This window comes from Callithrix jacchus, chromosome 8, assembly GCF_049354715.1.
Source record: "Callithrix jacchus isolate 240 chromosome 8, calJac240_pri, whole genome shotgun sequence".
Lineage (NCBI taxonomy): Eukaryota > Metazoa > Chordata > Mammalia > Primates > Cebidae > Callithrix > Callithrix jacchus.
The window spans coordinates 121,858,609-121,885,091 of record NC_133509.1 but is presented as its reverse complement, the minus strand read 5'-3'; the positions used below and the strand labels follow the sequence as shown (position 1 = coordinate 121,885,091).

General features: G+C 37.2%; 1 long non-coding RNA gene across 1 annotated transcript in view; it reads left to right on the top strand.

Annotated features, from left to right (window-relative positions):
- The window catches only part of LOC128928848 (uncharacterized), a 68,304-nt gene extending 42,076 nt beyond the window's left edge, over positions 1–26,228 (top strand). The window contains exons 2-3 of the long non-coding RNA XR_008474529.2: positions 24,547–24,620; positions 26,112–26,228. This is a non-coding gene — a long non-coding RNA (uncharacterized LOC128928848). The remainder of the gene's footprint in view (positions 1–24,546; positions 24,621–26,111) is intronic.
- The last annotated feature ends 255 nt before the right edge of the window (positions 26,229–26,483 follow it).

Sequence of the window (26,483 nt, the reverse complement as noted above, 5' to 3'; positions counted from 1 at the left end):
TTATTATTTTCTCTATGATCTTCTCTCCATGCCTCTCATATTAAAGATAAGAATATAAGCTTGCCTAAGTTACCCAGAGGGAGGCTAGTAGATTTTGGGAATAAATCTAGGTGTTCTCCACTCTTTCACTTCTACACAAGAAGTGAAATGCTAGTTTCTGTCTAACATTTTATATTTTTGACAGAAACTCATTCAAGCACATCAGACGCAGCCAAAAGTCTGATGATCCAGATGCATCAGACATATCCTCAATTAGTAAAATAGCCACATCTTAAAGTCCCTCTTCTAACTCTCTTAAATCCTGCCAATTGTTCTGAGTAGAACACTGAGCCTCCACTTGCATACATTATCACATCACTAAAAATGTTTTGCTCTTCAAACATGAGAGATTTATCTTATGTTTGAAGAAATGCTTTTATATTTCAGACTAAAAGATGCATGTATGATTAAAATTTCATGGCAATAACAAACACATAAACATCTATTTAAATCACTGCTTGAGTTAAATGGGAATAGGACTCTTGCCTCCTATTACAGAACACAGAAGAAAATTCTTGGATTCTCGCCTTATGAAAACGTAAGCCTTTCTCTCCAGTTGTCTCTCTAGTTTTCTCTTCAGTTGAAGCTGGCTTAACAGCTTCAGCCTCTGGAGAAATTGAGATACATAAGTTATACTATATAATGTGGTCTAAGTGGTACTTTATTTTTATTTCTTTGTTCTAGGAGGTATTATAAAATAAATTCTTAACTGCAGGGACTTGTCAGGTGACTCAGCTGAGCTGTCCTTAGCACCTCACATGGAATATTGACCAAATCCAATCACATTTAACTGCTCATACTGAGCCTATTTTCAAAGGCATAAATATGTGCATATAAAACCTACAGCTTGGTGTAGTAGTTATAGAACACACAGAAACTGGGTGTAGTCTGAGATATACAGACTGCAGTGCTCATGGTATCAATTTTTTTCATCAACTACAATGATGAAGTCAGATGTTACTATTAGCCAGGTGGTACAGAGAAAACTCTGGGACATTACCAATATACATAATCTTGTTTTTTCCTTGAAGGTTTTGTTTATCCTCAATTTATTTCAAAGCAGCATCTAATTCAGTGCTCATAAGTATCTGACTCTATACAGATTTTTTTTTTTTTTGCTATTGAAATGCTGCAGTTTTGGACATATATTTTTCCTCTTTAAAAGATGGAATAAGAAGAAGCAAGATTCTCTGAAATATCTACACACTAAAAACTATAAAGAATTTGAGGAACATGAAAATAAATAGAAAGATATTCTTTGTTTATGGATTGGAATAATTTATATTGATAGAATGCCCATATATCCAAAGCAGTCTACAAATTCAATAAACACCTATCAAAATTTCAAAATTGCAATGACTTTTTTATGAAAATGAAACGAGTCCTAAAATTTGTATGAAACCACAAAAACCTCAAATAGTTAAAGCAATCTTGATCTGACAGAACAAGATATCATAATATCTGATCTCAATATCCACTACAAAGCTATAGTAATCCAAACAGTATGGTACCAGCACAAACATAGATATACAGATTAATGGAACAGAATAGAGAGCCCAGAAATAAATCTACCCATTTATGTTCAACGGACCTTAGATAAAGATGCTAAGAACACATATGAGAAAAGAATGGCAGTAAAAGAGGGGCACATGCTTATGAGTTTATTGCGGCAGGCAATGATCTAATTAGTAACCGTATGTATTTCAAAAACTGTTAGTAAATTTCAGCCCAAGGCTTTCACGGTGCCGGAGATTCATTTAGATGAACAAAACTAAGGCTATAAGCTTGACTTCTCTAACTGATAAGGGTACCTATTATTAAATTTCTAATAGGATAATAGTAATAAACATTAACTAGGAGGTATTTAGCACTTATTTACTGAACACTAGGTGCTTTACATGGATTACACCATGTGGTCCTCAGCCAGAACAAACTCAGGATGTAGAGAGTATAATTATCACAAATTGACAGACGAGAAAACCAAGTCTAAGAAAGATTAAACATTTTGGGCATGACTGCAAATAAGTAAATAGTGATGTGATTTAACTCTAATGGTTTTACATGAAAATCTACACACATTTTGTGGTTTCCCAGAGGTTTCTATGACAATAAAATACTGCAGAATTTATGGGTTCATGTTCAGCTTATTCCTGTTAAAATGTGTAACATATGATTTAATATCTATACCTTAAATTCTAAATTTATTTTAAAATTAATTTAATTTTCAAAACTAGTATGATGTTACAAGGTTTAGAATAATTGGGGAGACTGGGTGAGACTGGGGAATTTAGATCTTGCCAGGATGTTCTAAATTCTAGTACAGTGTCCAGAAATCTGCTTGCAAAAATGTATTCCACTCCAAGTAGTCCTGGATGTAGAAACATATAAAATAAGGCAAAAAAAGTCAAACAAAGAATTAAGTCACATTTGAGGCCTAAACCCTTGAAGAAAACTCTAGTTGGCTAGGCTAGAGAGTAGAAGGCAAAAACATCTTCAGACTAATTTAAACATGTATCTTAGGACTTAGCAAATTTGATAACTTTTCTTGGACTAGCCAGTGTTTCAGACACTAATTCCAGCATGACTGCATAAGAATCACTAAGGATTTAATCCAAATGCAACTTATGAAGCCCAACCCTAGGGGAGTATAATTCAGAACTTCTGAGGTAGGGCCTAGGTAAGTTCTTTTTTTAAAATTACTTTTTATTTTTTTAAAGCTCCCATTTATTTTGATGTCTGGCAAATTTTGGCAAAACTGTCTAGACCCTTTAGTCAGCTACAGTGACTCCATTCCTGGAATATGTGGCCTCATTAACATAGCGAAACTCCTTCTGGGTGGTGTGCCTTATTCTTATTTCTGTTATATCCCTGATATGGGCTAAGAGCTATGAGTGTGTATTTGTATTGGGAGGCAGGGGGTGGTAATCCATCAATCCATTGACTACTCCCAGAGAGTGACACCTATTTTGAGCAACACCTTCTGTTATGATCCATTAACAATGACAAAAATAATTAAAATGAAAGCGGAATACAAATATCCTAAGTGAGGAACCCGTTAAAACCTCTAGGGCTGGAGGAGAGAGATCCAAGATGGTCGATTACTAGCAGCTCAGGATTGTAGCTCCCGGTGAAAGTGCAGAGAACGAGAGGGCGCCACACTTTCAGACGAATTTTTGTTGCTCACGGACCAGGAGATTCCCAGTGGAGGAGCCCCACGGGTCACCAGCGTGACTCTTGTGGCCTGCACGGTGGTTCTCAGTGCAGAGTAAACGGGACTGGGTCCCCTTTAGGTCAACATTTTGAGCTCTGGGAAGGCAGAGTTACCCATTCAGCTGATTGAAAAAAAGGGACTCAAGAGGGAAGACAGAACAGAGATTCCCGGGAAGAAAAGCACCATGCATTTTAATGCCGCTGTTTTAGCTGGCACAGTGGGTTGCTCAGATTCCGGTGCTGGGAATCAACAAGTTTGACATTCACTCAGAGATGTAATATGAAAGTTGGTAATTACAAAGATGACAGATGGATAGATTTACAACGATGGGAAGAAACCAGTGTAAAAAGGCTGAGAATACCCAAAATCAGAATGCCTCTCCCTCTACAGGGTATCACAGTTCCTCATGAACAGGGGAACAAGGCCTGATGGAGAACGAGTACCTTCCATTAGCAGAATTAGGCTTCAAAAAGTGGATAATAAGAAACTTCTGTGAGTTAAAAGAACATGTTCTAGCCCAATGTAAAGAAACTAAGAACCTTGAAAAAAGGTTTGATGAAATCCTAATGAGAATAGACAATTTAGAGAGGACTATAAATGAATTAATGGACCTGAAGAATACAATAGGAGAACTCAGTGAAGTATGCACAGGTTTTAACAGTCAAATTGATCAAGCAGAAGAAAGGATATCAGAGGTTGAAAACCAACTTAGTGAAATGAAATGAGAAGACAAGACTAGAGCAGAAAGAGTAAAAAGGAATGAGCAAAGTCTCCAAGAAATATGGGACTATGTGAAAAGACCTAATTTACGTTTGATAGGTGTACCTGAATGTCATGAAGAGAATGAATCCAAGCTGAAAAATATTCTTTAGGATATTATTCAGGAAAACATTCCTAACCTAGTAAGGCAGGACAATACTCAACTCCAGGTAATACAGAGAAAACCACAAAGACATTCCTCAAGTAGAGCAACCCCAAGACACATAATCGTTAGATTCACCAGGGTTGAAATAAAGGAGAAAATTCTAAGGGCAGCTAGAGAGAAAGGTCAGGTTACCCATAAAGGGAAGCCTATCAGACTCATAGCAGATCTCTTAGCAGAAACCCTACAAACTAGAAGAGAGTAAGGGTCAATATTCAATATCCTCCAAGAAAAGAATTTTCAACCCAGAATCTCATATCCAGCCAAACTAAGCTTCATAAATGAAGGAAAAATAAAATTTTTCACGAACAAGCAAGCACTCAGATTTCATCACCACCCGGCCTGCTTTACAAGAGCTTCTGAAAGAAGCATTACACACAGAAAGGAACAACCAGTATCAGTCATCCCAAAAACTTACCAAAAGGTAAAGAGTATCTCCATAATGAAGAATCTATATCAACTAATGGGCAAAATAGCCAGCTAGCATTAAATGACAATACTAAACTAACAAATACCAATATTAATCCTAAATTTAAATGGATTAAATGCCCCAATCAAAGACACAGACAGGCAAATTGAATAAAAAGTAAAAATCCATCGTTATGCTAATAGTAACAAAGACTAAAAGAAACAAAGAAGGACATTACATAATGGTAAATGGATCAATGCAATAACAGGAGTCAATGATCATAAATATATATGTACCCAATATAGGAAAACCCAGATACATAAGACAAGTTCTTAATGACTTATAAAGAGACTTGGACTCCCGCATAATAATAGCGGGAGACTTTGACACCACATTGTTAATATTCGACGTATCAATGAGATAGAAAATTAACAGGGACATCTATGATTAGAACTCAGACCTGGAACAAGTAAACTCAGTGAATATTTATAGAATTCTTCACCCCAGGTCCACAGAACATACATTATTCTCGGTATCACATTACACCTATTTTGAAAGTGACCACATAATTGGAAGTAAATCACTCTTCAGCATTCGCATTTCACAGACTTAAATGAAATATTGGTTGGCTGTTTGTTATTTTCTTCCCTTATTTCTTCATTAAGCACAATTATCGGCATAAAAGAGGTTTTTTTATACCTATTTTTAGATTGCATTCCAGCCTGGGCAATAGAGCAAGAGTCCTGTTCTCTCTCCCCCTTTCTCTTTCTCTTTCTATCTTTCTTTAAAAAAAAAAAATAACTAGCAGTTTAACATTCTATATTGTTTTAAAATAGGTTTCAAAGAAAGGTGAAATAAGTGTATTTTGGGGGCTGGGCATGGTGGTTCACGTCTATAATCCCAGCACTTTGGGAATCCGAGGTGGGAGGATCAGGAGGTCAGGAGTTTGAGACCAACCTGGCCAATAGTGTGAAAACCCGTCTCTAATAAAAATACAAAAATTAGCCAGGCATGGTGGTGGGCGCCTGTAGTCCCAGCTCCTTGGGAGGCTGAGGCAGGAGAATCGCTTGAACTTGGGAGGCAGACGTTGCAGTGAGCGAAGATTGCACCACTGCACTCCAGCCCAGGAGACAAAGCAAGACAAAAAAAAAAAAAAAAAAAGACCTCTAGGGCTTCAGAAGAAAAAAGTGATTTTCATTGCAGAGCTGAAATATGTTTTCATGTGCCAAAGACATTTTGCAGTGCAATCGAGAAAGGAATGGCAGCAAAAGACAGAGAGAGAGAGAGACAGAGAGAGAGAGAGAGACATACTCAGAAGTTTAGTTCATTGTGGGAGGCAATGATCCAATAAAAAAAATGGCACGTGCTTTAGAAATTGTAGTGAATTTCACCTTCAGGCTTTCAGGGTCTTGAGAATTCACTTGCTTCAGGAATAAGGTAACTTGTAAATTGGACCTTTAAAGATCGTATGTGTGAGAAAGAGGTTTATATTTAAATTCCATGTTACAAATATAGAAGCTGTGGATGGTTAAATGTTTTATGCAAAATAAAATAACAAATCTTTTAGAATTTAAGAATTTAAGCACCCTAAATTTTCCATTAATTCCACTAATATTAATATAAATCACAATTAATGAGATTTTCTTAAATAGAAAAACTGCAGGAGAAAACATGCTTTTAGTCATTACTCAAATATAAAAGGCTTTGGAAAATACTCAAGATTACCTAGTATGAATTTACCTTCATTGTCCAAAAATTAGCAATATCTATATTACTTATTTATCATGCAATCCTTAAAAAGAAAATAATTTTTTTTTCTTTTTAAGGATTGCATGATAAATAAGTAATTTTTTTTCTTCAAATTTTTTTCTTCTAATTACATTTGGAGAAAATACAGTATGCTTTATTGAATGAAGACATGCAAGGACAATCCATTCATATCTTTACTGAGTAAAGACAAGCTTTAAATTCTCTTTGCAAAGAAGCTTCTCAGGAAAATCAGGCATTTTGATCTAGGTTGCAAATTTCTCATCTACAGTGGGCTTTGCAGGAAGAGAACAATGTTCTCTTAGGAGTCGATTTCATTACTTAGTAGGTGAAGAAGACTATTACATGCCTGTAATCAGTATATTTACCTTCGAGATTAATGCTAATACAAAACCTCCAAAAATTCCAAAGATTTGAATCATTAGTGTTATTTTTATTTCTGCTCTCTAAGTTAATTTGACTCTTTCCATCATACAGACATATTTCTCGAAGTCTCCCTCATCAACTTTAGGCTGTCCACCCTCTTCCTATTTTTCATCTTACTTGATACTTGATTTTGCATTTTCTCTCGATGATTTTTTAAAACTTGTGTTCATCTAGCCAGAGATTAAATTTCAACTAAGTCCATATTCTCTTTCTTCCTTGAAGCACTATGATATACACTAAATGCTAGCAGCCGTAGGGAAATCATACTTGTTAATGTGTTTCTTCCCCTCAGATTGATGTGTCTTATGTTTAAATTACTTAAGTACTTTACAGAGTGCCCACCCACCTCCCTTTCACCTGTGGACACACGATCGTCATTCATACCTCTGTTATAACATCACCCCTAACTACTGTGGTCTTCATTACTTCTCCCACAGTATTTACATTTCTGCTTCTCATGCATCTCATTAGACTTAATGATTTTAGCATTTTATATTCTGTGTATATATAACTTTTCATATACAGTGTAGTAGCATGATAAGTTGGTGAAGCAGATATTACATTCAATTTTCAGACGGGAAAGCTGACGATAATTAATCAGCCTCAAATTATCGGGTTAATTTGTGGGATATGCAACATTTAAACTCAGATGTCCTAGCCAAGTCTGAACACTTTCTTTGATGCCAAAACAATGCATTCTCCACTCAGTGTTTTAATTTTTTACTTTTTATTTAAAATTAAAATAGATGTTCTCTGACAGGAGTTGGCATGTCTTATAATTATTCTAGAGAAAAAGCCTAAATATGTAACAAATTTTCTGTAACTGTGTGCTGATTAATAACTGGTTAATTAATATAAATTAGTATTTCATTGTACCTTTATTGCATAATCTCCATTTTCTATAATTTGCCCAATGGAAACGATATGTCTGTTTTATTCTGAAATCTCATAAGAGAAAATTATTTACTTCTTTTCCCAAAATATAATAAAAAAGGTAATTTGGTAGGGGAGGGAGGTGGCTTACAGTTTTGACCTATGTTCAATTACTTATGATAGTCCCTTAGCTATTTTGGAAAACCACTTAGGAAGATTAGACCAGTAGATGGCTCTCTAATTCCTGAATTATAAAGAAGAATGGAGCTAATACATTTGACTTCGGCTGAACAGATTTGATTTGATTGCACCAATGACAGGAATAAACTTCACACAGACTTGCTGAAACTTTATGCTATTTTGTCATGTAGCTTAAAATGGGAAAGCTATTCTTGACCCTCTTTGTCCTTGACAAGTTCCAGAGATTGTTGAAGGAATCAGCACCAGCAAGAAAGACAATTTGTTCGACTCTGAATAGAATACTGGCTTGATCAGTACAGAGCAACTTCTTCCCCAGGATTTAGTTACCAGGAGACGCGGAACTAACAGCAAAAAAAATGGATTCAGTTCTCATCATCAGGTGTCCGCAGTTGCATTTCGCAGTAGGACCTATTTATGTTTACTAAGATGGAATGTGGGAATTTAGAGACATGGGCTATAAAAAAAGAGTATTCCAAATTCATTCTTACCAGATAGCATTATGCTCTTCTTTGTTTTGAAATAAAATTTTGAAAGCAAAGATAATGTTTTTAAAGTATTGGCAAAATTCTACTCCAGCACTAAAAAGAAAGAAAAAATTTTTATTTATCAGCATATGCATGAATGTGTCCGTATAAACATGTCTGCAGATAGTTCTGCCGCTTAAAAACACTTTCCCTCCTCGTTTGGAAAGGATTGCAGCTCTATTACATGTTGTACATTCAGATGCTTTTTTTTTTTCAGAAGTCAAGTTTTTAAAAAAGTCTAGAAATAAATCTGGCAGAAGAGAAATATGTGCCCTGTTAAAACTTACTTCTGTGTTTGAGGTATGGTTCATTTCAAGATCGCTTCTTACAAACAAGGTGAGGAAAGTGCAAGGTGTTATCTTCAGAACTTGCATCTCCAGGTGAAGAATTCTTGGCTACAGTTCGTAATGGGTGGAATGTGGAGCTTGTGCACAACTTTGACTTTCACGGCGACTTTATGCCATTTTGAAGATTTATGAACCCATATGACTTGAATGAAAGTATCAGTATACATTTTTGAGGTTTGGAGTGACACAGTCAACTAACCATTTGTACAGATAATCACAGTGTCTAGGACACAGCAGTTGTTATTTCATAGAGCTCCCCAACCTTGTAAGGGTTGGATGTGATAGGACTGATCACAATAAGCCAGCCTCAATTATTTCCATGCAATTTGAGGTTCTTAAATGTGCCAGGTCTCTCTAGGATAAAGGAATCTGATTTTAAGCAAGAGCAGACACAGAAAGGCATCAAGATACCCAGGTTTGAGCAGAGCTCACAGCTACAGCCTCCCTACCCTGAGGTTCCAAACAAGTCCTGAATTTGGCTGCCTTTACCACCGAGATTATGAGCACAAGAATAAGCCACTGTGTGCATCAATTTGTCAAATTTCAAATCCACAAAATATGAAAATGAATAGCACTTATCTCAAAGTATTCCATAAGAAGCTGAGAGTGCCAACATAATAATAGCTGTCATAAAGCTTTCAACTCTTTGGAGGAGAGTATCTCTATTTTCATGCTTCCAGGTTACTTTTTTGCCATTGTCATCTTAATCACACTTAAGTAAATGAATTCATAAGGCTGTATTCTTCAGTCTTCTGATTATTTCCATAACCGAGGACTTGATAAACATTCAGTGAATTTTCAAAACACCTCATGTCATGTTATTAAGGTCAACTGTTTTCATGTTTGGACTGCTCTGGGCACTCAGGGAGAATGGGAAATACTTCAATCAAACAGTAAAATTAAGATTTTTTTCTTTACATTGGAGTACACTTAAGGCAGGAAGAAACTAAGGAGGGAGGATGATAGTGAGAAAGAATTTCACATTTGTTTACCTTGTCTTTATAAACCAACTCAATACGCAAAGTTTAACAGCACTTCTAGTTGGTTCTACTAATAAAAATTTCTCTTCTCGTAGGAGTGGGCATAGCAGGGAATATAAGCTATTGTAATGTCATTTTAAAATATGCCTTTCTAGATGTCCTGGAATTAATGACTAAATTTAAAGTCCAGGATAAGTGGACGAAAAGTAGCCTATATTCTAAAGGGGAAGATGCCCCAAATGAAGGCTTTATCCTTCCCACATGCTTGATAAGAACAGGCTCTTCTGCCCTAAACCTCCTTCCAGTCTTCGCTCTCCCAGACTTTATAAGGGGGATGGAAAGAAGAGAAAGAATTTTCAGATTTGAGAGGCATTAAACTGAAGAGTGCTAGGTCTTTCTGATATCTAGAGAAGAGGGTGCTAACTACTCCCATATCTAGCACAGGTGGCACCAAGAAAATTACTTATAAATATGGAGAGTTTCTGCAAGGAGAAAAGAGTTCTATCTCCTTCCCACACTGGATATCAGTTTAGGTAGTAACCTTGTTTATTTATTTTTTCTGTGTCTACCTCAGCTAGGGAAAAGAGATCTTGAAAGGAGATACCTGAGTGCAGAGAGGGTCCACGGGTGAAACAGACAACACTTCCGCCTTTTGTTTGGTACAGAGGGTTGAGTATCCTCTGGGGTTCAATGTGCACAAGAGCAGATTGCCGTGGTTTGAATGGAGCCCCTCCAAATTTCCGGTGTTGCCAACATGACATTATTAAAAGATGGGGCCTTTAACAGGTGATTTGGCCATTATAGCTACTCCCTAGTTAATGGGATGAAGGCCCTTTGAAAAAGAGGCTTCACAAAGCATTGGCTTAACTGGCCCTGCTGCCTTCTGTCATGTGAGAACACAGTAGTAAAAAGGCCCACACCAAACCAAATGCCAGTGCCGAGATCTTCTCAGCCTCCAGAACTCTGAAAAACATATTTCTCTTCTTTATAAATTACCTCGTCTATAGTACAGCCTAAGATACAAATAGCCCAGAATTTGTTCCCTGGCTGCGAGCTCACCCACAAAGCTGGCTACCTGGTGATGGGACTCTATCAGCAAAAGGCTGCGGGGGATCACACAGAATAAACGGAACCGAGGGGTGAGTTGGGTTGGGAGAACTCAGTCTTAAGGAGTCTCAACCAAGAGCTTGCTTAAAAACACTCATGCTTAGGTTCCAAGACAATGCTAGCATTAGTCATGAACAGCCAGGCTGAAGATGTCAATATCAAATTTGACTAGACAGGACTTTTAGTAGCTCAGCAATGAGGAAAAACTATGAGATTGACCTGACAAATTGTCAACGATAAAACCAAAAACCAGGAAAGAGAGATGCCTGTAGCTCGTTTGGAGATCGTATTTGGAGAAAAATAAAAGTGTTCTATGCTTGTGCTCCTGTCTTTTTTATTTTTTTTATTTTTGAGATGGAGTTTCTCTCTTGTTACCCAGGCTGGAGTGCAATGGCCCGATTTCGGCTCACTGCAACCTCCGCCTCCTGGGTTCAGGCAATTCTCCTGCCTCAGCCTCCTGAGTAGCTGGGATTACAGGCACACGCCACCATGCCCAGCTAATTTTTTGTATTTTTAGTAGAGATGGCTACTATACAAGAAGCAAGCTGTGGTTATGACCCCTCCTGGCACCTGTGTAATGGGGACATGAAGTCTCTCTGTTTGTTTTGATGTCCCAGTGTCCTGTTCGCTGCTCTAAATTCCAGTGTGTCGTTAAAGCTACATGAGTGTTTTTAGATATTTAAAGTGATAAAATGGCTGACTTACCTGATACCAGCTGACTCACTGAAGTTATACCCCATTTCACTTAAATATTGTTTTTGCTTCTAGGCAACTCAAAAATTAAAAACAGATTTTTGCCAAAGCCATGACTGAGCCATAGTGATGTCACTTGCTCATCTGATTCCGATTATAACATTCAAAGAATTTACAGCTGAGCACTTTCCACCACCTTTCTCAGTTTTGAGCCCAAAATGTTCGTATCTCTCTCTGTGGTAAAGCAGTTTGAAAAGAATCAGGACTCCAGAGGAGAGGTGGTGGATGGGGAGAGAAAGCAAGAATGCCAATTGCTATTAAATAAATTAGAAACTGTTGAGAAAGGGGTTTTTACCACAATGTGATTGCACTCACCACTGGAATGTCTTTAAAGGGTGTATTTAAGAACACATTTTTGCTTCACAGTTATGTCAAAAGTCTGGTCTGTCCTCTATCAACATCAAGTGAGGACAAAGAAAGTAGGACGGGGGAGAATAGCAAGGGAAGGTCTGAAATGAGAAAGCAATGAGTACTTTAAAGATGTCTGATTGTCTTGCCCAGTCAGCAAGCCGTAGACAATAAAATGGCCGCACAGGGAACGTGTATACGCTGAGTCTTTATGACCACGGCACATTTCAACACACCCTGTTGCCCCACAAACAAAATAAACCAGCCTCCCTCGCACATGAATAAATTTGATTAAACATGATTAACTAAATTGCGTATTTTCTGCAAATAGGAGACATTTAATTCTCTTTGGTGGAAATACAGCTTATTTTACTTCTTCCCTCTTCAAAAAAGAAAGCAACAGAAAAAATGTTATTCATATACTTCAAATATATTTTTGTTTATGGTCTACGCATATGCTATATATTATTTAAAACCCCAGCCCTAGAAACCTAGCCTACTGAAAATAATTTCTGACAGTAATATTGGGTGAGAAAGTAGTCATTTCCCATTGCAAGTGTTATGGAAATTCTTATATGGAACATGCCTATTTGTGTAAATAAAACAAGATGCCATTCTGGGAAATGGATTCCTCTTTATGGCTGAGGAAATTAACCACAGATTCGGGAAGCCCTGGGCTAATGATAACTGGGCTAAGAGAAGACTGGGCTAATGATAACTGATCTGATTTGTGTGCAAACTATGGGATCTATTTAGACAGATTCAACTGGAAGGATACTGTGGAAATCAAGCAGTTTGGCTAATTTGATAACACAAATAAATATTTATTTTTCACAAGCAAGAGTTTCAAAATAAACATAGAGGTTTAGTCAGGCATGACCACCCTCTTCATGAGGCCTATCTGACTTGTAATGTTGCTATAGTGACCTCTGGTATAATATGAAAAGGATGCCTTCCTCTGGGCAATGTGTTCTTCCCCTGATCGGTAAAGCAATTTCTACTAACTGCACCTTTGCATTAAATATGAGGCCAGGCAGGAAATGGCACACAGTGTTGGCTGGAGTGTCTTCTGCAAGCCTTCATTACAGTTTCCAGCCAACATTGTTATCAGAAAAATGGAGAACTGAGACAGTTCCACACATCATGTATGCAACCCAGGCTTCCATCTTCTAAAATCTGCAGTGATAAATACTTTGTAGAAGTGGGTGGCAGTAGATATTCAACTTTGCTAAATGCACCCATTTAAATTTCAAGATAAAAAATAAAATACAATGAAGGTTCCAAATTATTTTGTTTTTTCCAAACATGCCCAGATATTAACATTTCTGGGGTTAAAAAGCAGGGCAAGTTTTATCACGCTCACTTGTCTGACCACGTGGTTCTGGCCCCTAGGTTATTACATTTTTAAAGACACACGTATTTAATATATGGCCCAATAAATGATTTCCATTGTGATTTTTTTAACGTTGTTAGAAGATATTTTTGTTTTGATCTTTACAAAGAGGTAAAGTTGTAAAGATCTTCCCACCACACTATTTCAAGGTTGAATAATCTGAACATTTTCCTTACAAAGTGAGAGACACATAGCATAATCATTAATAGCATGAATTCCAGTGTCAGATTTCTGCTAATCACTAACTGACTTCAGCTACATTTCTTATCTTTCTTTTTTTAAGACTTTTGTTAGAGCAGTTTAGGTTCAAGGCAAAATTGAGAAAAAGACACAAAGACTTCTCCTATTCTCCCTATCCTACACATGCATTTTCAATGTCTTCCACTAGAGTTGGCTATGGATTTTAGCCTTGTAATGCCCCAGTTTCCTCATTTGTAAAACGAGATAATAAGTTCCTATTGCTCAAGAGGACCAAAGTGTTTCTAAGAGAAATAAATAGTTCATGTTTGTAAAGAACTAAAACAATGTGTGGCACACAGGAAGTATTATAGAAGTGGTTGCCAAATCATTTAATGATGTGTTTAATAAATGTTTATTGATGGCTAAATTGTTTACTTTTTCTTTTCCTTTTTTTTTTTTTTGAGACGAAGTTTCGCTCTTGTTACCCAGGCTGATGTTACCCAGATGGAGTTTCGCTCTTGTTACCAGTGCAATGGCGGATCTCGGCTCACCGCAACCTCCGCCTCCTGGGTTCAGGCAATTCTCCTGCCTCAGCCTCCTGAGTAGCTGGGATTACAGGCACGCGCCACCATGCCAAGCTAATTGTTTGTATTTATAGTAGAGACGGGGTTTCACCATGTTGACCAGGATGGTCTCAATCTCTTGACCTCGTGATCCACCCACCTTGGCCTCCCAAAGTGCTGGGATTACAGGCATGAGCCACCGCACCCGGCCTTCTTCTTTTTTTTTAATACACAGAGTCTTGCTCTGTTATTCAAGCTAAAGCGATTATTGCTCACTGTAACCTTGGACTCCGGGGTTCAACTGATCCTCCCACCTCAGCCTCCTGAGTGGCTGGGACAGCAGTTGCAGGCCACCATGCTCAGCTAATTTTTAAATTTTCTAGAGAGATGGCATCTTGCTGTTTGCCTAGGCTAGTCTTGATTCCTGGCCTCGAGCAATCCTTCCACCTTGGCCTTCCAAAGTGCTGGGATTATGAGCCTGAGCCACCACATGCAGCATGTTTACTTTTTAACAAGTATGCTTTGGACAAATGAGTTTTAGAACACAGAGTCAATCCATTTGATGAGTACTTTCTATGTTACAGAACACTCACTGGGCAAGACCCACCGGCCTCTGTGCTGTGTGTGGCTGGGATGGTTTCCTCCAAAGTCAGACAATGATCACTACCACACAGTATTCTTACTTAGCAGTTTTACATCTATGTCAGGCTTCTACTCAGTTTGCTGTCCATCATACAATCAGTGATTTAATTAAACTTAATCAAATAATATATAATAGTAATATTGCCATAATTATGTTATTTTTAATTCTCTGAGACCAAAATATCCTTCTGACCTACCTCTTCACGGGCAACAGGGTTTTAGACTAAATCAACTATAAGAGACCTCTGTTACTGCTGTTGCTATTGCTGTGGGCATTTATTCACTCTGGAGGGTATTTCCACTGTAAAGTTTCAAGGTTCCCAACACATTCACCAAACAAAAATTTCCCTTCTCTACATATTTAACATTCTTAAATATTTGATAATTCTCTTCATTATTTCCCCTGGTTTCTCATAAATGTTTTATGGCCTAAAACTATACTAAGAATATTGTTGACAAAAGTAAAGGACTTTAAATGAAAATAAGAAAGCAATTTTATGTGATAACAGAAAGAAAGGTAAAGAAAAAGCCTTTTACAAAAATTTAAGGGAAATCGACATCAGGAAAGTATGTGGCATGAATCATACTCATTTTTGGAGCCAGCATCCCTTGAATTCCAGCATTACTAACTATAAGAACTTGGGCTCTGAGATTTTATTTCCCCATCTGTAAAATGGCAATAAAAACATCCACCACATCGAAATTGTGAGGGGATCAAAAGCTGCTTAGCTTAGGTACTGGCACACAGAAAAGGAAAGTTCTCAGTTTAGAAAGCTCTTAAATTAATCAAGACATCAAATCACACATTATAAGGCCCTTGAGAACAAGTACCATATACTCCACCAAACATACCGAGCACTCTATAAAGTAATCATGGATTGGCAGACAAGGCAAACATCTGCTTCTAAAAAAAACTATGGAATAAATCAACTGAATTATGGATGGTTCATGAAATGTAGACCGTGCCTGAGCAGCACTGAGGACTAGAGTTGCTGACCTTCAGTCTTACTCATAGGATAGAATCATTTTCCTTATCAAGATTAACATTTGGTTTTAATTCCACAGTGTACTATAGAAAGAAAGGTCAAAACCCCAAAATGATAGCTGTTGATATGCAACAATGCTCAAATTGTGATAGAATAATCATTGTCTTAACCCCTCCTTGAATGTATTAATATTCCCACTATTAACTAATAAACCTTGTTTAAATATTCAAAAATTTCCTAAGCTTCAGGTAGTATAAACAATTCATTTTTTTAACTTTCATTTTAGGTTTGGGGATACATGTGAAGGTTTGTTAGATAGGTAAACTCATGTTATGAAGGTTTCTTGTACAGGTTAGTTAATCATCCAGGTACCAAAACCCGTACCCAGTAGTTATCTTTTCTGCTCCTCTCCCACCTCCCAGCCTCCACTCTCATGTAGACCCCGGAGTCTGTTATTTTCTTCTTTGTGTTCATGAGTTCTCATCATTTATCTCCTACGTATAAGTAAGAACATGTAGTATTTGGTTTTCTGTTCCTGCATTAATTTACTAAAGATAATAGCCTTCAGTTCCAACCATGTTCCCACAGAATACATTATCTTATCCTTTTTTATGGCTGCATAGTATTCTGTGGTGTATATGTACCACATTTTCTTTTTCCAGTCTATCACTGATGGGCATTTATGTTGATTTCATGTCTTTGCTATTGTGAATAGTGCTGCAATGAACAGTCAGACACATTTGTCTTTATGGTAGAATGGTTTATATTCCGGTGGATATATACACAGCATTGGGATTGCTGGGTCCAATGGTAGTTTTGCTTTTATCCATTGAAGAACTGCCACGTTGCTTTCCACAATGGTTGAGCTAATTACAACAGTGTACAAGTGTTCCCTTTTCTCCACAACCTTGCCAGCAACTGTTACTTTTTACTTGTTAATAATAGTCATTCTGAATGGTGTGAGATGGCATTTCATTGTGGTTTTAAATTGCATTCATATAATGATTAGTGATATTGAGTTTTTTTTTTAAATGCTGGTCGGCCACATGTATGGTTTTTTTTTTAATTGAGAAGTGTCTGTTCATCTCCTTTGTCTACTTTTTAATGAAGCTGTTTGTTTTTGCTTGTAAATTTAAGTTCCTTCTAGATGCTGAATATTAGAGCTTTGTCAGATAGCTAGTTTGAAATATTTTCTCCCATTCTGTAGGTTTTCTGTTTATTCTGTTGATAGTGGGGTTTTCTGTTTTGTTTTTTATTTATTTGCTGGAAGAAGCGCTTATGTATAATTATGTCCCACTTGCCAATTTTGGCTGTTGTTGCAATTGCCTTCAGTGTCTTTGTCATGAAATCCTTGCCTGTTTCTATGTCCTGAATTATATTGCCTAGGTTGTCTTTCAGAGTTTTCATAGATTGGGTTTTTATATTTAAGTATTTAATCCATCTTGTAATTTTTGTATATGGAGTAAACAAGGGGTCCAGCTTCAAGCTTCTGCATTTCTTGGCTCTCTATTCTGCCTCATTAGTCTATGTGCCTCTTTTAGTACCAGTACCATGCTGTTTTGGTTACTGGAGCCCTGTAGTATAGTTTGAAGTTGGTAACATGAGGCCTCCATCCTTGCTCTTTTTGCTAAAGATAGCCTTGACTATTTGTGCTCTTTTCTTGGTTCTGTATGTATTTTTAAAAAGTTTTTCTAGTTCTGTAAACAATGTCATTGGTAGTTTGACAACAATAGCACTGAATCTGTAAATTGCTTTGCAAAGAATGATCATTTTAATGATTATTAATAGTATAATGTTTTCCCTTTTTTTAAAAAAAGTTAAAATTCCATATTGTGGAAGCCAGGACTGGGTTCTAGAAATCTCTGACACTTAGTACATTTAGATTTATATAAATCTCAAATTGGTTGAACAGAATTGTGTTTTAATACATGCCTTCTCTGGAGGAAAATCTGTTTGTTTTATGTAAATGAAATACATTTGCTATTTTCTATCCTTTGCATTTGCAGAGCTGGACATAACTTGAACATTATGTATATATTTCTAATTGAGAATTCCATTTTCATCCTCTAACAAGCTGTTATACCAGAAAGTGAGTCATGGCAAGAAGGCCTTGATTACAATGAAGACACATTATTTGAAATCTAAAAGGCATAGATCTAAAAATGTAAAGTAGCCAATTATGAGAAAAAGTCACCGATTTTCTTTTTACTTTATTAAAATTACCCCAAAAAACATGTTATACATCTGAGAGTATCACTATGTAGGGGCATCTAATATTACCCAAGATTTCTCCTGAATATTTCTCAGATTATGATGCTAGAAATAAAGCTGGGGAATGTCGCTTTTATGGCACTTAATTTTATTGCACAATTTTGGGGGGTTCGACACTTAGAATTAAATTCATATTACTATTTGAGCTTTAGGAAAGTAAACTAAATAACTTACAGGGTTTTTACTGGTATATCTATTTCCTTTTCTGAAAATCTTGCTTTCTTTAGTATATTAGAGTGCAGAATATCCATTAAGCTTGACTGCTGTTGAAACAATATTCAGCAATAAAATGTGAGTTTAAATGTAATAATAGACATACATTTTAAACATTTAAACTGAAAATTAGACTTAAGAACTACCAATTGATATATCTGAGAACTGTGTTTGAACAGTTTATTGATTAAAAATTTGGTAGACAGGCGGGGCATGGTGGCTAATGCCTATAATCCCAGCACTTTGCGAAGCTGATGCAGGAGGGATCACTTGAAATCAGGAGTTCAAGATTAGCCTGGCCAACGTGGTGAAAGCCCATCTCTACTAAAAATGCAAAAATTAGCCAGGAATAGTGGCACCTGACTGTGATACCAGCTACTTGGGAGGCTGAGGCACAAGAATCACTTGAACCTGGGAGGCAGAGGTTGCAGTGAGCCAAGATTGCACCACTGCACTCCAGCCTGGGAAACACAGTGAGACCCTCTCTCAAAAAAAAAAGGTGGATATTTTGGAAAAAAAAAATCAAATAAAACTTCTATTTAAAAAATTTAACTCAAGAATAAGAAAATAAACAACACACATAAAACATACACAAAAAAGCTGAACACACACCTCACCAAAGGGGATATACTGACAGCAAATAACCATATGAAAGGATGCTCAACATTCTGTGTCATTACCAAACTGCAAATCAAAACAACTGTCAGTGGGAAGCCACTAGACAACTATTAGAATGGCTAAAATCCAAAACACGGTAAACACCAAATGCTGGCAAAGATATGGAGCAACAGGAACTTTCATTCATTGTTGGTAAGAATTCTTACAAAATTAAACACATTCTTCCTATATGATCCAGCAGTGATATACCTTGGCATTTGCCCAAATGAGTTGACAATTTATGTTCCCATAAAACCCTAACCATAGCAGTTGATGTCAGCTTTATTCATAATTACCAAAATTTGGAAATGACCAAGATGCCTTTCAGCAGGTCAATGGATAAATAAATAAACTGCAGTATATCCAGACTGTAGAATATTATTCAATATTAAAAAGAAGTTAGCTTTGAGCTATGAAATGACATAAAAGAAATTAAATACATATTACTAAGTGAACAAAGCCACCCTGCAATGGCTATATAATGGGTGGTTCCATGGATATGGAATTCTGGAAAAGAAAGAAGTATGGAGAGAGTGAAAAGACTAGGCCAGGTGCAGTGACTCACACTTTTATTGCTAGCACTTTGAGAGGTCAAGATGGGTGGATCACCTGAGGTCAGGAGTTCAAGACCAGCGTGGGTAACATGGAGAAAACTCATGTCTACTGAAAATGCAAAAAATTGTCTGGGCATGGTGGCACAAGCCTGTAATCCCAGCTACTCGGGAGGCTGAGGCAAGAGAATCACTTGAACCTGGGAGGCGGGGTTTGCAATGAGCCAAGATCACGCCATTGCATTCCAGCCTAAGTGACAGAGCAAGATTACATCTCAAAAAAAAAAAAAAAAAAAAAAAAAGAAAGAAAGAAAAAGACCAGTGCTTTCCAGGAGTGAAGGGGGTAATAAATATGCCGAATACAAAAAATTTTTAGGGCAGTAAAACTATTCTGCATGATACTATAATGGCAGATACATGTCATGACATATTTTTCAAAACTCATCAAATGTACAGCACCAAAAAAGAACTCTATGTAAACTCTGGACTCTGAGTAGGTTCATGAATAGTGTCAAATACACCACTTTGGTCAGAAATGTTGATAGTGCAGGAGGCTTTGCATGTGTGGGGATGGAGATGCATGGGAATTCTTTGTATTTTCAGCTCAATTTTGCTATAAACCTAAATGTCTCAAAAATTTATTTAAAAAATTTAAGACTTACCTTCTATTTAGCATTTCATCATGCCAGTTAGAATGGCAATCATTAAAAAATCTGGAGACAAGAGATGCTGGAGAGGATGTGGAAAAAAAGGAACACGTTTATATTGTTGGTGGAAGTATAAATTAGTTCAACCATTATGGAAGACAGTGTGATGATTCCACAAGGATATAGAAATAGAAATTCCATTTGACCCAGAAATCCAACTACTGGGTATATACACAAAGGATTATAAATCGTTCTATTATAAAACACATGTACACATATGTTCGTTGTGGCACTGTTTACAATAGCAAAGACCTGGAACCAACCCAGATGCCCATCAATGATAGACTGGACAAAGAAAATGTGGCACATATACACCATGGAACACTATGCAGCCATAAAAAATGACAAGTTGGCGTCCTTTGTAGAGACATGGATGAATCTAGAAACCGTCATTCTCAGCAAACTGATGCAAGAACAGAAAACCAAACACCACATATTTTTGCTCATAGGTGGGTGACAAAAAATGAGAACACTGGGCACAGGGAAGGGAAGGGAACAACACTCACTGGGGTAGGTGGCGGGGAGAAGGAAGGGAGGGACAGTGGGAGGCTGGGAGGTTGAGGAGGGACAACACAGGGAGAAATACCTGATGTAGGTAACTGTGGGGATGGAGACAGCATACCACCATGGCATGTATATACCTATGCAAAAATCCTGCAGGATGCAGGATGTGCACATGTACCCCAGAGCCCAAAGCACAATAATAAAAAAAAATTAAGACTCACATAATTTGTTTAAGATAATAGAAAGAATGAAAATTCTGTACATTTAACTGTATATTAGAGGACCTCAAAACTCTTGTGAATAGGTAGGCTGAATTATACATTTACCTAATCAATACAGTTTAAATATTAATCTACAACTTTATTTAAGCCCAGAATATTTATTGATACCTACTTTTGGTGAATTAAACAAACTATCATCTATCTGTTCAAGGATTTTACAATACTGAGAGAGAAATAGACCATTAAGTAATCACAAAGTAGTAAGTTTTATTTAGAATGCACATATCATTACAAAAGCTTAGTGGAGAAATATGCATGTTAGAATCTACCAGAATCAGGAGGTCAGGGGAATTTACCTGGAGGCTATGTCACAGCTGAATTATGGCCATTAAGAAAAGGTATTCCTGAGATCTATCCAAGATGGCCGACCACTAACAGCTCAGGATTGTAGCTCCCAGTGAAAGCTCAGAGAACGAGACGACGCCACATCATTAGACGAATTTTCATCACTCACCGATTAGCCGACTCCCAGTGGAGGAGCCCCACGGGTCGCCAGCGCGACTCTTGTGGCCGCTGCTGCGGTTTTGCCGGCGTCTCGGTGCAGCAGCTCTTCACGCAGAGCCAACGGGACCACTTCCCCTACTGACCAGAGTTTGGAGCTCCGGGAAGTCAGAGCCGCTTGTTGCGGACTCAAGAGGGAAGCCAGACCAGAGATTCCCGGGCAGAAGAGCACCATCAGTCTTATCGCTGCTATTTAGGCTGCCACAGTGGGTGGCTCGGATCCCAGCACTGGGAATCAGTAAGTCGGACGTCGACTCAGAAAACTAATTAGAAAGGCGGTTCATCTAAAATGAAGGGAAAAAAACAGCCTAAGAAGGCTGAGTATACTCAAAATCAGAACCCATCAGCAACGGAACAAGCCCTGATGGAAAAGGACTCATCAGCAACCGAACAAGCCCTGATGGAAAAGGACTCATCAGTAACGGAACAAGCCCTGATGGAAAAGGACTGTGTTCCATTATCTGAAGTAGGCTTTAAAAGGTGGATGATAAAAAACTTCTGGGAGTTAAAGGAACTTGTTCTAACCCAATGTAAAGAAACTAAGAACTTGGAAAAAAGGTTCGATGAAATGTTGAAAAGAATAGACAATATAGAGAGGAATACAAATGAACTTATGGAGTTGAAAAATACAACACGAGAACTGAGTGAAATATGTACAAGCTTAAACAGCCGAATGGATCAAGCAGAAGAAAGGGTATTAGAGGTCGAAGACCAACTTAATGAAACAAAACGACAAGACAAGAATAGAGAAAAAAGGATAAAAAGGAATGAGCAAAGTCTCCAAGAAATATGGGACTATGTGAAAAGACCTAATATACGCTTGATTGGTGTACCTGAATGTGACGGAGAGAATGAAGTCAAGCTGGAAAATACTCTCCAGGACATTATCCAGGAAAATTTTCCTAATTTAGCAAAGCAGGACACTATTCAACCCCAGGCAATACAGAGAACACCACAAAGATATTCCTCAAGAAGACCAACCCCAAGGCACATAATCGTTAGATTCACCAAGATCGAAACGAAGGAGAAAATATTAAGGGCAGCCAGAGAGAAAGATCAAGTTACCCATAAAGGTAAGCCTATTAGGCTTACAGCAGATCTCTCAACAGAAACCCTACAAGCTAGAAGAGAGTGGGGGCCAATATTCAATATACTTAAAGAACAAAACTTTCAGCCCAGAATTTCATATCCTGCCAATTTAAGCTTTACATTTGAAGGAAAAATAAAATCTTTTAGGAACAAGCAAGTACTCAGAGATTTTATTACCACCAGGCCTGCTTTACAAGAACTTCTAAAAGAAGCATTATACACAGAAAGGAACAACCAGTATGATCCTTTCTAAAAATACACCAAAAAGTAAAGAGCGTTAACATAAAGAAGAATTTTTATCAACAAAAGGACAAAATAGCCAGTTAATATCAAATGGCAGCAACCCTAAAATTAAATCAACCAAATCTCTCAATCAAAAGATACAGACAAAATCCAACGGTATATCCAAAGATATACATAGACTCAAAATAAAGGGTTGGAAAAAAAAAAAACGTACCAACCAAATGGAGAGCAAAAATAAATAAATAAAAAGCAGGAGTTGCAATTTTCACATTTGACAAAATAGATTTCAAAGCTATAAGGATACAAGGGTAAAAGGATTAATGTAACAATAAGAGATCTTAACACCCAGATACATAAGACACATAGATTTAGATTCAACGAGACAACAAATTGATAACGATATCCAGGATTTGAACTCAGAGCCAGAACAAATAAACACAATAGAGGTCTCCATTTTAAACACATAAAATATGCATTAACCACTTTAAACACTCAAAATATTGATCGGCCATTATTGAAACCCATTTTAGGAATGAAGTAATATTCCTTTTTCCCCCTTTTTCTTTTTTTCCCCTTCTTTTTCTCTTTTTCCCAAAAAAAAAAAAAAAAAAAGAAAAGGTATTCCTATAAGAAAACTTTGAACTACAATCCCACGTCTGCATAAGAAGTACAGCCACAGAGATCTCGAAGCAGAGACCCCTGATTTAATTCTGTATGCTCTTTCTCTGCAGGTTTGTTTAGTGTTTTGTTTTTGTTAATTATTCACAGAAGCAATGATTGAGTGAGAAATGAGAGATGAGCTGAGGAACTTACGTAAACTGAACACTGTCTAACTGGGCATGAGTTAGAGATTGGAGTTTGGTCTCTATTGGAATTTTTTATTGGGCCTGTACTTTTACAAAGGCATATGGAGTCAATCATTCATGGATGCAGGGCTTGCAAAGGATTTTAAATAGCTGGGTTAAAACCTAAACATGGAGACTGTTTCTTCAACCAATAGCTGCTCTGAACTTCATGGAAACACTTGATGAAGACTCAGCCATAGGAAGACAAAGGCCAGATGACTGGTTCCTGCCACCTTTGAATCCTAAAGTTGGCACCTTAGAGATACTCAAATAATATTTTCAAATGTCCAGCCTGAATTATTTTCATTAATATTAATAGTATATCTGGGGTAGAATTGTAGAGAAAATACTGTGTACAACGTGCCTAGAAGTCATGTCGGACCCAAATACTTAACTTTACTTCTGTAATGTCTAGTCCCAAGATATCTTTAAAAATATTCAGATCTAATGTATTGACATTCCCACTTCTTTCATATCTCCTCTTTTGAGACACACTTTACATGCTGATGCCGGAGTAACTAAGCTACTCACTGTTTTCTCATAACAAACCTGATCCTTTGTGAGTTATATATAAAAGAGAAACTTTCTGGTTTATTTTATATTCATTTTTAGTTCCTTTGAAATACAGAAACATTCTTTCATCCATTCTATCATTTTCTATCTCCTACATGTGTAGCAGTAAGTGTTTGGATTACACTATATGATGGCAGACAAATATGCTATTATCCAGAGTTTTGCATAATTAAAGTATAATACATTCACTTTTGAAAACATCCATACTTAACGTAAGTGCATAATGCTGCCAGGATATTTTTCTCCTCCCCTATGGGTTTGAAGCTTTGCTTTGCGTCTCATCTCAAACACATAATTAGCTGTAGCAGCTATATTATAGTGGTCTCATAGCCTACATCACCCAAATCTTCTTTAAACATCATTTTAGCAAAGTAAACCCAGGAAATTCTGTTCACCTTACTTAAATACTTGTAACTTTAGTATTTTTACAATTCTTTCAGGCTCCGCACAGATGGGATTTTTCAAATGAAAACCAGATGAAAGTAAACAGCAATCTCACCATCAAAACCTAAAGGTAGGAAGACGAAGACCTAGCTCTATGCTGTAACAAGATACGCTTTTGCTGTGGAAGTGTGTTTCCAATAATTGCACAGTTACCTTTCATTAGAGACTCAAATCAGCATTTTATTTTTTCTTTTATAATTTGATGTGGTAAAAGGAGAAGTGGGCTTTCAAATGTCTAAACTGTGTCAACCTGAGATGAAGGTTTTTAGCACTCTGCCTCTGTAGGGGTATTGGATTTGTAGTTCTTTTTCCAAATCCTGTTTAACCTACAATTAAATAATGTAAATATATGATTTAATCTCCCCTGGCTACAAACTTTCAGTGACTCTGGAGATTTCCTCCCCTTGGGGTTTTAAATTTGATTTCTATTGCCCTTCCTTACTAAAACCTAGATCCATGTCCTTTTCCGTTGCAATTTGCTAAATCATCATTTAATTTGTATCCCTTTTTTTTTGAGACAGAGCCTCATTCTGTTGCCAGGCGCCAGGCTGGAGTGCAGTGGGGCGATCTCAGTTCACTGCAACCTCTGCCTACCGGGTTCAAGGAATTCTCCTGCCTCAGCCTCCTGAGTAGCGGGGACTACAGGCACAGGCCACCATGACTGGCTAATTTTTGTATTTTTAGTGGAGACGGGGTTTCACCATGCTGGCCAGGATGGTCTCCATCTTTTGAACTCATGATCCGCCTGCCTCGGCCTCCCAAAGTGCTGGGATTACAGGCATGAGCCACCGCATCTGGCCTGTATCCTCTTTTAACTTACTTGTAATAATTCTTTTTGGAACAAAAAAGAACACTAGATTAGATAGGAATTATCGTAACTGTTTTGCCAATTTATTTTTATTTTTTAATTATACACCTAGATCATTTCCAAAGTAGCCTCCTAAATTGGTGCACATTAAAATCATTTGAGAAGCTTTAACAATGTAAAGCCCCATCTCCTGATGATCTGATTTAACCGGTCTGGATTGGGACCTGGGCATTTATAAGTTTTAAAAGATTTCTTTACGTATCTTAATATGCAGCCTTGGTTGAGAATCATTCTCCTAGTGTCTAAAACTCGTTCTTGCAGGGGTTTGTTATTATGTTTCAAAGTTATGAGTCCTTTTTACACCTTGAGGAAAGTCAAGGAATTAGTCAAGCCTAGAAAGAATGTGAATACTGTTGCACTCTACACTCAGATTGCATGAAGAATCCTTAGCAGTAATAATTATCTTAGCATCATATTCTACTTCTAAGAAGGAACATGTGAAATGATGACATTCCTAGTTAAAGTACTTTGGGTCTCTCTGCAGTGCGCTTATCTGATTTCTTATCAGCATTTATTATAAACATTCTCAAACTCAGAGGCCCGTGGGTCTTCATTCCATCAGCCCTTCACACTATGGTACAGAGCTGACCTCTGACATGGCAAAGATTTAAAAACAACAATGTGTGGTGTAACCTCCTGAGTACCTGTGGAAAGGATACTCTCTCTTGGGCATCTATATTTCTTCTCTTTCAGGTGGTCTTCCTTGCCTCTGTCAGTAGAGAAATGAAAGACAGAGGGCTGAATCAGCCAGCCAAGTAGGATGAAAACGGATGATGCAGGTTTTATTTCACATCGCTTCAGAAAATGTAAGCAGAAAGAGAACACGGTTTTCACATCTAGAAATGATGTCATACACACCTGGGTTGTTTTGAATGATTATTATTTCACTCACTTGTCTTTCACTCTCCTAATAGAAAAAGAAAACGCCATTCGTAATAGTCAAGTTTTATCATTAACAGGATGGCTAAGTATTTTTATTACAATCAATTGAATATTTTCATCTTTAAGTAATACAGATACTATAAATGTTTAAGAAATCCACTTAGGAAAATTATCTGTGGTGAA